This window comes from Aquarana catesbeiana, linkage group LG06 (genome assembly GCF_042186555.1).
Source record: "Aquarana catesbeiana isolate 2022-GZ linkage group LG06, ASM4218655v1, whole genome shotgun sequence".
Taxonomy (NCBI): Eukaryota; Metazoa; Chordata; class Amphibia; order Anura; family Ranidae; genus Aquarana; species Aquarana catesbeiana.
The window spans coordinates 93,663,621-93,678,625 of NC_133329.1; the positions used below are offsets into that span (position 1 = coordinate 93,663,621).

At 42.4% G+C, this 15,005-nt stretch overlaps 1 protein-coding gene across 1 annotated transcript in view; it reads right to left on the minus strand.

The window, feature by feature from the left end:
• HS3ST6 (heparan sulfate-glucosamine 3-sulfotransferase 6) overlaps positions 1-15,005 on the minus strand; it is a 111,152-nt gene that overhangs the window by 22,834 nt on the left and 73,313 nt on the right. The window lies entirely within an intron of this gene.

Below are 15,005 nucleotides of genomic sequence, written 5' to 3' on the forward strand. Positions count from 1 at the left end.
AAGATTATAACAATGTGATTGTGTAACCATAAAATGTCCATCCGCAAATGGAAGCCCCTGTCACGTCACATTCAGCTACCCATCACATTTTGCTACCCGCTGGAGTGCACATGCGTGACGCCGCCATATGCGTTTCAACACTGTTGTAAGACCACTTTGCCACAGGGCCCCTCGCGGGCTCGCTTCGCTTGCCGCGCTTCGCTCGCCACGCTTCCGGCACAGCCTCGCTTCACTCGGCATAATTATAATCTAACTCTATGTCCACTTGGCTGGTGGGGCTTGAACCTGGACTCAGGGGTGTGGCCACAAAATTCTGCGCAAGCTCAGATCGCCACAGTGTTGGAACGCATATGGCGGCGTCACGCAAGCGCAGTCCAGCGGGTAGCCAAATGTGATGGGTCGCCATATGTGACGCTACACCCTCTCAATGGGATTAGAAGCAAAATCCAGCAGGAGCTACAGAGTATAAAAGAGAAGGGATGCGCCTCTTACTGCCGGTTCACACAGGGGCAACACGACTTGCAGGCCGACTCACCGAGGCACACGACTTCAGCGGCGACTTGCAAAACGACTTCTGTATAGAAGTCAATACAAGTCGCCTGAAGTCGCCCCAAAAATAGTACAGGAACCTTTTTCTAAGTCGGAGCGACTTGCGTTGCTCCTATTAGAGCGGTTCCGTAGTACAGAATGGGACGCGACTTGTCAGGCAGCTAAGTCGCCTGACAAGCCGCCCCTGTGTGAACCGGGGCTAAGTGTAGCAATATGTTGCTAAATATTGTACCTTCATTAAATGTAACTGTATTGCTACACTTAGAGGTGCCTCTCTTCTCTTTTATACTCAGTTGTGACATGACGCTACTCTTATATCAAGACATCGCTTGTATATCAAGTCAAAATGTATTAAAAAATGTTGCTTGTCTTGCAAAACGCTCTCAAACCAAGGTTTTACTGTATCTGCTTGCTGCTCAGGACATATGCTTTGCAGCAAACGGTTAATGACACTTCCATTTTAATAAAACAAAAGGATTCTGGATTTAAATACAGCGACATCTTTTTAGCTTTATGCATGAAAACTGGAGGCAAAAAAAAAAAAAAAAGTCTGTTGCTCGCAGCCACCAATCAGGACGCGCCCGTCATCTTTGCTATGATTGATGGCTGCAGAGACTTTTGTCTTTTCCTCTGCATTGCCTGTGTCAATCATCTTTTCTATACCCTCCATTCTGAACATATGCTGTTATTTCTGGATTAGAGCACAATCTTATTCGCTCGACAGGCAGCGATTGTCCTGTACGCTGCATGGGGAGGGGGCTGAGTTTCGGCGGCACGCTGTGCGGTAATGAGAAAATTAACCTCAGACGGGTCATCCAAGGTGCCGGCGCTGCCAAGACCAAGCAAGTGACAGCCCATTAGCTGCGCAGCTTTCCTGTGGCCAACCGTGTTGGCTGTCCTTCTCCATGAGAGCCAGCGCCTGCCAGGTCCCATCTCACACCCCGAGAGCTGGGAAAATGCATCTGTTTCATCTCTCTGCCTCTCCGCCATACAGGGACTGACTCTCACATGGGCAGCCAAGCCAGGCTGAAATTTAATCTGATTATATTTTGCCTTCCCTAGATCCTCGTTCACGCCTTACTAACATGCTAATGACTTTTTTGAATAAAACATTTCTGTTTTTGTTGCATACTTTTTACATACTTCCCAACTTTTTGAGGGACACCTATCAGCAAAAGTATGCAGGCATAGGACACACCCCTTGCCACGCCCCCTTATAGGAGAATTGTACAAAAAAAACAAGATTGGTTGAACCCACAAGTGCTTTTTTTTTACCACTACTATTCCTTTATATTGGCTTTTGGAATTTACGAATGCAGCAATTTAGAAATCAGATAAAAGGTTTAGCGCTGGGAAACACTTTTGATAGATAAAAAGTGCATTTTATATACATCTATATAGATCAGACCAAAATGAGGGAGGAATGAGGACAGAGGGACATTATTCCAAATCAGGGATAGTCCCTCGAAATTAGGGACAGATGGGAGCTATGCTTTTTATAGGCCCAGTGATGTGATCAGTGATGTCTCGGTGCTTCTCTATGCAATGCAAGCAGACCATAGCTGACATCACAGCACCCTTCCTCAGTCCTCCTCTCAAGAGTCCTCAGCTCTGATGCAAGCACTGGGCTGGCTTTTGGGAGGAGTTAAAACATTTTTTTTCCCAGACTGGAGCTCCTCTTTAAAGTCACAGCGACTTTGAAAAGGTGCCTGCACTACTTTGGTGAGACTTTTGATGCAACTTAGATCCACTGAGTGTAAAGTCAGATCAAAGTCAGACCAAAAGTCGCACTGGAAATTCTGTGACCTTGGAGTTATGCCAATGTGAATGGAGCTTTAAAGTGATTGTAAAGGTGCGTTTTTTTTTTTTTGTTTATAACAAACATGGTTTACTTACCTGCTCTGTGCAAGGGTTTTGAACAGAGTGGCCCCGATCTGCCTCTTCTGGGGTCCCCAGGCGGCGCTCCAGGCTCCTCCTCTTTATTGTGTGCCCCCACGGAGAGCCGCTTCCCATGGGGGCACTTGCACGGGTGTGCTACTGAGTCCTACTGCTGTGTCCAGGACTCGGCCCCGCCCCCTGGCTCCCATGTCGCTGGATTTGATTGATAGCAGTGGGAGCCAATGGCTTCTGATGCTATCAATCCATCCAATGAGGACCCGAGACAATGGCTGGAGCTGCTGGGCTCGTTCTCGTTGCTAGAACGATGTAAGTAAAAGGGGGGGGGCTCTGGGGGGCAGCCGCAGCACAGAAGGTTTTTCACCTTAATGCATAGAATGCATTAAAGCGGAGTTCCACCCTGAATTTTTTTTCCATAATCAGACTCCTTTAAACCTATAAAGAAACATTTGGAGAAAAAAGTTTTTTTATACTTTCCAGAAATGTCCTGTTGCTATGTAGTCCTCCTAATCTGCCACTTTCTGGTCCACGGAGCTCCTCGTCACTTCCTCCCTCGCCTGTGCTCCTGGGAAATTATGTGTCATCATTTCCCAGGAGTCTATGGGTAGTACTGTGATGAAAAATCGCTATGGCCGCCGGTGAATCGCGCATGCGCGAGACCGAGAGGTGCATGCTGGTTACCCAGCATGCACCTCTCCAACGCTTATCCCGGAAGAGTTATCGATTGGGCTTCACATGCCCACAATCATGATGGCAACAGCCACAACAAGAGGGACAAACTTGTGAGTGTTAAATTTATATTTTAGCAACATCCACTATTAACCTTATATAATTGTTTTTTTATTTAATAATGCACTATGCTCGGATCAATAAAAACTGGAACTCCACTTTAAGGTGAAAAACCTGGAGACTTTACAACTCCTTTAAAGTGGATCTTGGATAAAGTGGAACCCAAGATCCTCATCTAGATTTTTTTAGTCTAGGAAAATCTCCACCTTAAGCTGGACATACATAGAATTTTGTTCAGAATTTTTCATTGTACAAACCTTCATTTGATTTTCTAAAGGTTAGCGAGGTCCAATTAACGTTCGTTTTTATCCAAAGTTATGAGAAAATACAAAGGAGCAGGATGGATAGTGTCTCTCAACAACTTTCTAACAGGGAACATAGTTTTCATTCAGGAAATTACATTCATATCAAAATCGAATGTTAGGAGCAAAGGAAATTTTGAAGTACTTTTGACAGACATTCATCAAGTCATCAAATGTGCTGAGAATTTTCATACGAACGTTCAATCGAGAATCTACAAGCACAAGGCCAGCTTTAGTGATGAACAAATAATGGAATGTCTGTTCTACTAGTGATTCCGCAGAGTGGATCCCACTAGTTCGGTGTGCCACGCATGGGGCAGCCCAAACGCTTGAATGTGCTGACCTATGCATGTTTGTAATGCCAAAGAACTTCAAGCACCAAATTTTAGACCTTAGCCTGTGCTTGGGATGTCATTGACCCCTTCACACCCACGCTATAACCAAATGACAGCTACAGCACGAGCTGTGCACTGGTCCAAATCATTTGGTGGAGGGGGGATTATGAGGGTTGTTTTTCAGGGGTTGGTTTTGGCCCCTTAGTTCCAGTGAAGGGAACTCTTAAGGCTTCTGCATGCCAAGACATTTTGGACAATTTCATGCTCCCAACTTGTGAGAACAGTTTGGGGATGACCCCTTCCTGTTCCCACATGACTGTGCACCAGTGCACAAAGCAAGGTTCATAAAGACATGGATGAGCGAGTTTGGGGTGGAGGAACTTGACTGGCGTGCACAGCGTTCTGACCTCAACCCAATAGAAAACCTTTGGGATGAATTAGAGTGGAAACTGCGAGCCAGGCCTTCTCGTTCACCATCAGTGCCTGACCTCACAAATGCGCTTCTGGAAGAATGGTCAAACATTCCCATAGACACACTCCTAAACCTTGTGGACAGCCTTCCCAGAAGAATTGAAGCTGTTATAGCTGCAAAGGGTGGGCCAACTCAATATTGAACCCTACAGACTAAGACTGGGAAGCCAATAAAGTTCATTTGCGTGTAAAGGAGGGGTCCCAATACTTTAGGTAAAATAGTGAATTTTATAAATGTCTGAATTGGTTAACAGGTATGTATATAAAATTAAAAAGAAAAATGGGGGAATGATATTTTCCTTCATGCGTCTGGAATCTTGCCAACTGGCACCTCATCCTGACATGACAGCTAGCAGGAACATAGGATACATAGAGAACTTGTCAAATATCTTCTTGTGCAGATATAGTTATGCTTCTTTGTGTGTGTGTGTGTGTGTGTGTGTGTGTGTGTGTGTGTGTGTGTATTTATATATATATATATATATATATATATATATATATATATATATATATATATATATATATTTATTTAAGCAGCTCTTTCCCCAAAAATAATTGGCTTTTATAAGTGTATTTAAGTTATTTCCTTTTATATATACTGTATGTTTCTTTTTTGTTATTGAGTTTTTGTATTTTGTTCCCTTTTCTGATTTTTCTCCTCGTCAGATCCAAAGCCTGCATCTCACCGGCTGAAATTTAATTGCCTTTAAGCCGGGGATGGATATGCTAATGAGGTCCCTAATGAGGAAATGATCCGTCTGGAATAAAAACGGCTCCCGCTGACTTCAAGGCTTTTCAATTAGCGACAAGGGGGTGGCGAGTGAAATCATTTTCATAACATCTCCCCTTTGCCCCCGAACGCCTCATGACAGTCTGGAGCCAAGGAGGTCTATGCCAGAAAACTAGGAACCCTTCAAAAGATCCTACCAGCTGGGCAAAGGCTACAAGTGAATTCTATACTAAACAGTTACAAAGACAGCTTTCTGTACTGTGGGCAATGAAAAATATGCCAAAAACAGCCCAACTGGGGATCGAAGAGGGGCTATAAACCGACATTCATCTTATAGGGTCAGTCAACCCCAAAGTGCCAGGCCATTTTTTAAATATAAGAACCTGACCAAGCTCTATTAGAATTTTGTTAATTTTTTTTTTTAAATTTCAACCACTTGACCTCCGGAAGGTTTACCCCCTTAATGACAGGCCATTTTCTGGGATAAGGCACTGTGTTATTTTAACTGACAATTGCGCGGTGTGACACTGTACTCAAATACAATTTATGTCCTTTTTTTCCTACCAATAGAGCTTTCTTTTGATGGTATTTAATCACCACTAAGTTTTTAATTTTTTGCGTTATAAACAAAAAAAGTCAGATAATTTTGAAAAAAATATTTTTTTAAATTTCTCCTTTAAAACATATCCAATAAAAAATTTTAAAAATTTAATTTCCTAAATAATTTAGATCAATATGTATTCTGCTTTATGTCTTTGGAAAAAAAAAATCCCAATAAGCGTATATTGACTGGTTTGTGCAAAAGTTATAGCGTCTACAAACTATGTGATATATACTGGAATTTTTTTTATTTTATTTTTTACTAGTAATAGGTAGTCAGGTTGAAAAAAAGACAGTCCATCTGGTTCAACCATAAAAATAAATAAAAAATTGCAGCAATTAGCGACTTATAGGGGGACTGCAATATTGCGGCGGATAATCGGACACTAACGGACACTTCTGACACTTTGTGGGAACCAGTGACACTAATACAGTGATCAAAAGAACAAACAATGGTTGTGGGACTTTAAATAAAACATGTCACATTGAAGATGGTAATGTAAAGAGCATATAGAGTATAAAATGTATTGACATATAAAATGGACACTTCATATTCTCAAAATTCATGATATATAATGTGCATAAAAGGCCATTGAAAAGAGCTGACATAACACATAATTGATATTGCATGGATATACAAAAACATGATAAAGTTTGCATAAGGAGTAGATAAAAAGTTTGAAATGTAGAAGTCAGACCATCTTGAAAGCATTGGTAACTCTACGCTTTTCATGGCTCACGGCCACTCATTAGGAGTTTGCTAAGGATATATATAACTGTAAGTGTGGACAAAATTAACATAATGGTCTAACCCTTGTATAAAACAAGGATAAAAGGACAAAGGGTGTGATACTCACAGGTCAGCTCATAAAATAGTCCAGCTTATAAAAGGGGGGAAAAAAAGGGTGTCACAAGCAGTACCTGACCCGGGGCTGAGGCAGGAAATATCTCATTCAGGCTTGGGTAGAAGCCAAGGAGCAGCCCGATAGACAAAATAATGTCCATGTTGAATAGTTGGGAACACATCTAACCCATAGGGATCTGAAAAATGTGTGAAAACGTGTAATTGAGTACATGCTATATGTCAACATGGTTGTTTCAGTGTCTAGAATAGGTGTATGGGCTATCCACTTAGAGCAGCCATTCTCAACCAGGGTTCCGTGGAACCCCGGGGTTCCTCCAGAGGTTGCTAGGGGTTCCTTGAGCTGTGGCTGATGAACCACCTTTTTGATGGTGCCTACAGAGTTTGAGGTTCAGCATCACTTAGCAAAGCCAGCAGCATGACACCAAATATCATTTTAGCTGTCTTTAAGGGTGGCATTCTGAGCACCAATTTAAGGGGGACATTCTTCCTATTGGCCACCAGTATAAAGGGTATTGTTCCTATTGACCCCTGATAAATTGGTTTTAGTAAGGGTTCCTCGAGACCTGAAAATTATTTTGGGGGGTTTCTCCAGGGTTAAAAGGTTGCGAAAGGCTGACTTATGCCCCGTACACACTATCGGACATTCCGACAACAAAATCCATGGATTCTTTCCGACGGATGTTGGCTCAAACTTGTCTTGCATACACACGGTCACACAAATCTTGTTGGAAATTCCAAACGTCAAGAACGCAGTGACGTACAACACGTACGACAAGCCGAGAAAGATGAAGTTCAATAGCCAGTGCGGCTCTTCTGCTTGATTCTGAGCATGCGTGGCACTTTGTGCGTCGGAATTGTGTACACACGGTCGGAATTTACTCAAACGGATTTTGTTGTCGAAAAATTTGAGGACCAGATCTCATTTTACGTAGGGAAGTCTGACCGTGTGTATGCGGCATTGAACCAAGTGGAAAAAGAATGAAAAAAAGTAATTAATCAAGAGTGAAAATGAAAATATGGTGATGAAAGGAAGAAAAAATAGATAGACATGCCACCACCGTGCATCCGTAAGGGGGACTGGGAAAGGGTGATAGTGCACAAGAATAATGTGGATAGTGAAGATAGTGGGGTACTGGAATCACCAGACCCCCAAGGAGAACCCAAAAATGAAGGAGGATCCTCCAATCGCCATAAAACATACAGTGACCCTGTGATGGGAATCCACCAGGGAAAACTTACATTTGTGTCTCCATGGAATGAAACGAGAAAGGCATGCTTGTGTATTGAAGGAAGCATAGAGAGTAAATGTCCTGGCCGACCCTGACTAATATACCCAAGGATAAGGGTGGGTCCCCGCCAGCGTCATACCAGACACCAAATAGGAGAAAAGCATAGGTGACGGATCCGCACCCGCCCACTCCTCGGCATCAGCCCCAAACAGCACGTGCACATGCCCTGTACCCGGAAGTGTCACATCACGTACTAGGTACATGATCTAGCACAGCCGAGCAGCCTTCATTTGCATTTCTAATTATTAGTGAGCTTAAATCTGTTTGTTGTCAACAGCAGTGACGAGAAAATTCGAAGGGGTAGGAAGGAAATTTTTTCAGTGTATGCGGTTTTCATTCAGGAAAGTCCATTCACTCCACAATTGAATGTTAAAACCAAATAAAAATTTTGAATGACTTTTAAAGGACATTCGTCAGATCACAGAATGTTCTGAGAATTTTTCTACAAATGTTTTTTTCGAATTTCATTTAAAAATCTACTAGTCCCAACTTAGAGTGATTGTAAATGATCACCTTGTAAAACAACCCATTCAGTTTAAAAAAGAAATTAAAGGCAAAACATTTTTGTATAGAGATAAACAAAATTATAAATACCTTTTCTTTTCCCTTTTTTTTTTGTAAGTGATCACATTCCCTCTGTTCTCAGCTGCATAAGAGCTGGGGGAGGAGAAGCAGCACCACACAGATCTTCCCAGGGAATGGCTGTGCAGCGGGGGCAAGTCAGGACAAGTCTGATCATTGGAAGAGAGCAGGCTGAGCTCCCAGCATAGCTAGAGAACTGACCACAGTGTGCTCTCCTGTTTAGTGTGGTCAGTTTTAAATAGGAAATCAGATTGACCAGCAGGAACACCAGGGATTTCACACAAAGGAAGCAATGCAAAGAGAACAGGATACTTTCTCGTACAAGTTCATAATACAGCAGCCACATACTGTATCAGGAACATGAAATGTTGGGGTAACAAACACTTTAAAGCGGAACTACACAGCATCTGAGCATCACAAAGCAAAAATGCTATTTAATTCATTTTTAATATTTATAGCAAACTCCCCCATCCATCAGTGTCTCCATGCTTTGTTTTGCTGAGAAATCCCTTTGAAAAATACCCCCCCAGTATTTCTGGCTGTGTCCATCTTGAGTAAGGGCAAATGATTCATGTAGCATTTACTATCTGGAATCATTCTGCCTTTAGCTCAGGCATACAAGCAGGAGGGTGTGCATAGCTGAGAAAACCCCTCTTGCCCGCCAGAAAACTCCTGGGATATATTCCAGCAGTCTTCTGGAGGGGAGGAGGGGTTTTCCCTTCCTCTTCACCTTGACACCATTTGCCTAGGCAAGAAACCAGGAAGTAACTGAACAAATGTGAAAACAAAATAAAAACTTTAACATTTACTTTACTTTAAGTAAGTATGATATCTATTTGCTAACGCTAGCAGCATAAGGATTAAAAATAGTAAATGTTGATTGAGAGAGTGAAGTTCCACTTTAAGTCAGCCCATGGATTCCATTATACAACAGTGAGATTTGTGCTCCAGGTCCTACTGTTACATTATCCATAATATAAAATAAAAATCCAGCAGGGATGATGAGAGGTCTCACCAACTGAGTCCAGAGAGATAGAAGAAACTGTCAGGTGGATTAAAATATAAAAGTGATTGTAAAGGTATTTTTTTTTTTTTTAATAACAAACATGTCATACTCACCTCCACAGTGCAGCTCGTTTTGCACAGAGTGGCCCCGAACCTGCTCTTTTGGGGTCCCCCGGCGGCTCTCGCGGCTCCTCCCCACATCTGATAACCCCCTGGGAGAAGCGCTTCCCCAATGGGGTTACCTTGCGGGCGCGCGCCCGAGTCCAGCATTTGCATCTATAGACACAGAATGCTGGACTCGGCCCCGCCCCCGGCGCCCACGTCATTGGATTTGACAGCAGTGGGAGCCAATGGCTGCGCTGCTATCAATCTATCCAATCAAGAGCCGGGAGCCTGTGGAGAAGGAGCCAGCGCGTCCCCGCCGACTGAATGAAGGGGTAAAACAGGGGGGGCTAGGGGGCTGGTGACTGCCAGGTGTTTTTTCACCGTAATGCATAGGATGCATTACGGTGAAAAAACACTTACCTTTACAACCCCTTTAATTTGCAGGGATTTCATCTCACTTCCTGTTTGGCCATAGGACAGGAAGTGAAAGGAAATCTCCGAAATGAGACACAAATGATGAAAAAAAAATATGAGGGGTTTTAACCCTCCCTTACTTTATCTAAAATGAAAAAAAAGTTTTGCCTATAGTTCTAGTTATTGTAAAGGTTTTGTTTAAAAAAAATAAAAAATAACAAACATGTTATACTTACTTGCTTTGCACAGAGTGGCCCCAATCCTCCTCTTCTGGGGTCCCCCAGCAGTGCTCCTGGCTCCTCGTCCGCATCGAGTGCCCCTACGGAGAGCCGCATTCCATGGGTTACTGTGGCACTGTGACACTTTTTCTTTCCCCTGACCACTGACACCAGATCCATTTTGCTCCCCCCCCCCCCCCGGCTAAAGTTTAGGTATTTTCCCACTGACACTTAACACCAGGCATTTTTCTCCAACTGACCAATGACACTAAGCATTTTCCACCACTAACCACCAACAGAGGGCATTTTTTTCTCCCACTGGTGACCAACAGAGGGCATTCTTTTCCTCCCACTGACAACCAACAACGGGGCATTTTTTTTTTGTTTACTGACCAGTGACACAAGGCAATTTTTTTTTCCACTGACCACCAACCCTGGATTTCTTTTCTTTTCACTCACCGGCAATGTAAGGGGCAATATATTATCCTGCTGCACCCTGTATGCTGTGTGATGTTACATGCTCTTGACCAAGTATTAATTTCTAATCAATTGCTGGTTGCAACATAGCCTTCAACTGTTTTAATGAAGTTCCTCTTTAACTTAGGATCAGGCAGAAAGCATATGTAATGGAGGAATTTTTAAAAATATTTTGTCCTGAGATTTATGTGTGTCTGTAAGACTCTCAAAGTAACTACAGAGAATGTTGTGGGTACAAAGGACTACGGTAAATGTGTGAAGTGTTTACTATATTTAATCTTCTTAACCATGCCCAATATTAAACCCTATGTAACCATGCATGCCCCTTCTCACAACGGCATACTGCTCACAACCTATTATCAATTCTCCAGGCTGTCCCTCTTTTCTAAATTTGGGAGGTATACACGAGTACTTTAAATTTGACATCTCCAACATTTACTAAATTGGTATAAGAAAAATACTGATTGCAACCCTAACAGCAACCAACCAATCCTCTTATACAGTGGCTGCTGGTGCTCAATATTATGGGGGGTGGCAAACCAATGACACCAACGGAGTCCTAAGACTCCCTGGCCAATCGGGTGTCAGGACCCACTTTCTGATTGGCTGGTAGGAGAATCTGGAAGACAAATATTATATAGACAAATATAAATAGCGAATATTAATTTGCTTATGTCACACAACTGGGTGGGCTCAGGGCGCAGTGCTCTGTGCCCCAAGCCCACCCTTTTTTTAAGCCAATTAGAGCCTCAGGCTCTAATCATGTGCTTTAAGAAAAAAAAACCCATTGGAATCCATGCGTCCGGCGCCCTGCATGTAGATTAGGGGTCGGGCGCATGGCTTAGTGGGGCGGCGCCCCTGTTCCTCGTATGGACGAGCTGCCACTGCTTATAGTAGTCTGACGCCTGTAAAGTTGATGCTGGTTGATTGCATTGAGTGAATTGCTCCTTCCTTTCCTTTTATTAAAGTAAAGTACTATCAATTATCTACTGCTATTCCCAAAAAAACAAAACCTTCCACTTTTGTTCCATATCTCCTACAGGTGGTCCTCATACAAGATAACTTCACCAATATGAGAACTGTAGATATTTACTTTATAGCCGCAGTGGCTGGTCAGACCATTAAAGGGCGTTTTCTATAGTGACCTCCAAAGATCTGATTGGGGTGTAGCCTCACCTTCCTTCACTAGGCCAAATTTAGCCAATAAACAAGAGAATTAAAATAAGCTTTGAGCATTCAGAGTACGAGAGGCCTTCCTTCCCCAGGAGACTTAAGGATTCAATTATTCCGGCATAAAACAAAATTACTCCTATATAACAACATCGCAATTTACACTTTTCCTGCACTAACTATGGAAAATTCCTGAGAGGCAAACTTTAATTACACGAGCAATTTCAAAGAGCTTGAGTGAAATATATTTAATGAAGGAAAATGCCTAGATGTAAATATAGTCATGTGAAAAAATAAATCACCACTACCTCCTTTTAGAGACTGACATTGCTGTAGTTCAGACAAATACCTATGGAGAGGTGAAAGCGCTATTAAACCCAAAACCAAAAATGTATTACATTGCAGCTTATCAATCCTTATATGTGGTGGCTGCATTCGTTTTCTTTTTTAGGCTTCCTTTCCTATTTTCACCTGGTCAGTAACACACCTCCTGAGTTACTGAGACACCACTCTGGATGAATGAGCACAGGAGGAACAGCAGGCAGCAGCATTGTCACTCCAGGGGGAGGGTGTTAAATGTATTAGAAGATTTAAATACGCTAACAAATTGAAGCCAAACTCCAGCAGCTCACACACTTTTGGGATAAAGGTTTTACATGAATAAATAAAAGCTGATCATTTTAAGCACCCCTGCCAGTTTTTCTACTGTTTGTCTCATCCATGTAAATTGATACATTCTGCTGGAGAGCTTGTGCTTTTGAAAAAAAAAAAGGCATGCTGGCTGGATTACCAGCTAAAAATAGCAGAAAGAAATCTTAAAAAAAGAAAACGAACGCAGCCACCACATGTAAGAATTGGTAAGCTGCATTAGAATAGATGTTTGCTTTTGGGTTTAATACTGGTTTAAAGAGGCCCTGTCACCAGACCATTCATTTCAACAAAAATTTTTCTATAAGATCATATGCTCATTTAACCTATTATAGCCATTTTATTTACCTGTAAAACCTTAATTGTAAAGACATCCAAAAGCCCTGAGACTGCTGCTGGGCACCTCCATCTTGGATGTGATATCCAGTCTAATGAAGGCACCAAACAAAAGTACATTGCGAGTAACGCGGTTAACAAGCATTTCGCAATACGAGCAATTTATTTTTTAAATTCTGACTCGGTTTGCGAGTGTTGTCTCGCAAAACGAGTAGGATTCAAGCCTCTGCGGTGTGCAGTACCGCATTTGGCCAGAGGTGCGGAGGCGCAGGTGACACTCAGAATGATTCGGAGCCATTCGAAAATACTCGGAAATACTCTTTTCCTGAGTGCTTCCGAGCCTTTCCAAGGGTTTCCGAGTGCAGCCGAGTGGTCTCCGAGTATTTCTGAGTCTCTCCGACGCCCCCCCCCCACCTCTGGCCACATGCGGTATTGCATGCAATAGAAGTCAATGCAGAACAAATTATTTTCGTTTCCATTGACTTCTATGGGGAAACTCGCTTTGATATGCGAGTGCTTTGGATTACAAGCATTGTCCTGGAACAGATTATGCTCGTAATCCAAGGTTCCACTGTATTTTTTTTTTTTTTGATACAGTAAGGGAAGGTTATAACTGCTGTCAGGTTTTGTTCTGTTTTTTTTTTTTATTTTGCAATTTGTGTCCCATAGGGGAGATTTCCCTTCACTTCCTGCCCCCTAGCCAAAACAGGAAGTGAGAGAAAAGCCCTCCAAAGTGAGGGAATCCCTGGTTTTCATCAGAACTAGTGAAAAGTGAGCAGATGGATGACCCCATTAATCTCTTGCTGTTTCTTACTGTCCAATCAGAAGGCCGAGGCTGGCCACAGAACACCACTATATTAATTCTATACTCTATAACCGTAATGAAAAAGGGTGTCATACACCTGGCTCTGCTGTCTGGCAGATCTGTGTAAACTTCACATAAAAACACAGAAAATACCTGTGCGATGATATTAGTTTTTTTTATATGCACTTTTTCTGCACAGGCCACATCAAAATTCCTAATACTAACATCTTTTATTTTTGTATTTTGATGGTTGCGTTGCGTTGATGCACACTGACACGCATTTATGTGTGTTGTGCTGCATAAAAAACACGGAATGCCTACCTTTTTCCTGAATGGACACTAATGTCCCAGTGTGGTGTGAATTGGGCTCATAGACAGCAAGTGATTTATTGTCCTTGTGTTGATCAAAGCAGTGCGTGGATGAGCCCCAGATTACCTATATCAGGCTGATATAGACCTATAGGCCTATAAACAGTATAAACAGACTCTAGATTTCCTTTTATGAGCTGTTATGGGAGGGGAAAAAAAAGGAGAGATGCCTTTCTCTTCTTTCTAATAAGGAAACCAGGACCTGATGCCTTTAACATATGGTCAACCTTGTGCATGGACACAAAAAGTCCTCTGATCCAGATTTTCAATAGGCAGAGAAGTGAAAAAAATGTCATACGATGCTTCCTTCTTGCCAGCACCATTCCGCCGCTCCTCTAAGGCAGTCCTCAGCTACCAGGGTGGAGACTGACTCCCCTCAACCAATGAAATGTCACTTCCACCAAGCCCCACCCCTTTCTGTTAAGCCCAGACCCTTCTGTCATAGCAGGGTTTCGGGTGTGCAGAAAGGTGCAAAATTCCTTAAAATATATGGAGAATGTGAATAGATTGTCATTTCTGCCCACGGGACAAAGGAACGACAGCTTTTGCACATTGGGGTCAATTTACTAAGAGCTCATTCACACCTGTGCATTAAGCGATTTTGAAAATATTTAAAATCAGAATAGAATAGAAAGCTCAACATCGATCTTTGTATGCCCTGTACACACCAGGCATATTGCATTTTTATATAGCAAACTGTTGTGCATAGGATATAATAAATAGGATTTAATAAATTGTCATATTTTGAATTTTCCAATAAAGTTTAAAAAGCAAAAAAGTAAACACTGTGATGCACTGTGCAGCCCCCTGGTCCTAAAGTGGGGCTAATATGTAAAATTTTGTTTTTGGCTGGGCTGTAGGCAGCTCAGACTTGATTGCATAGTAGTTGGTATTTGGCCTTTCCCTAAGCTCAGTTGGATTGTGCATTTCGCACTGTCGCCAGTAGGTGTCACTGGTACAACAGGCCATAAAATGAGATTTCACAAACAGGCTGCCCACTAGGAGGTTTAGGGCCACTGGTGCATTCTGGGATATGATATATATATATAT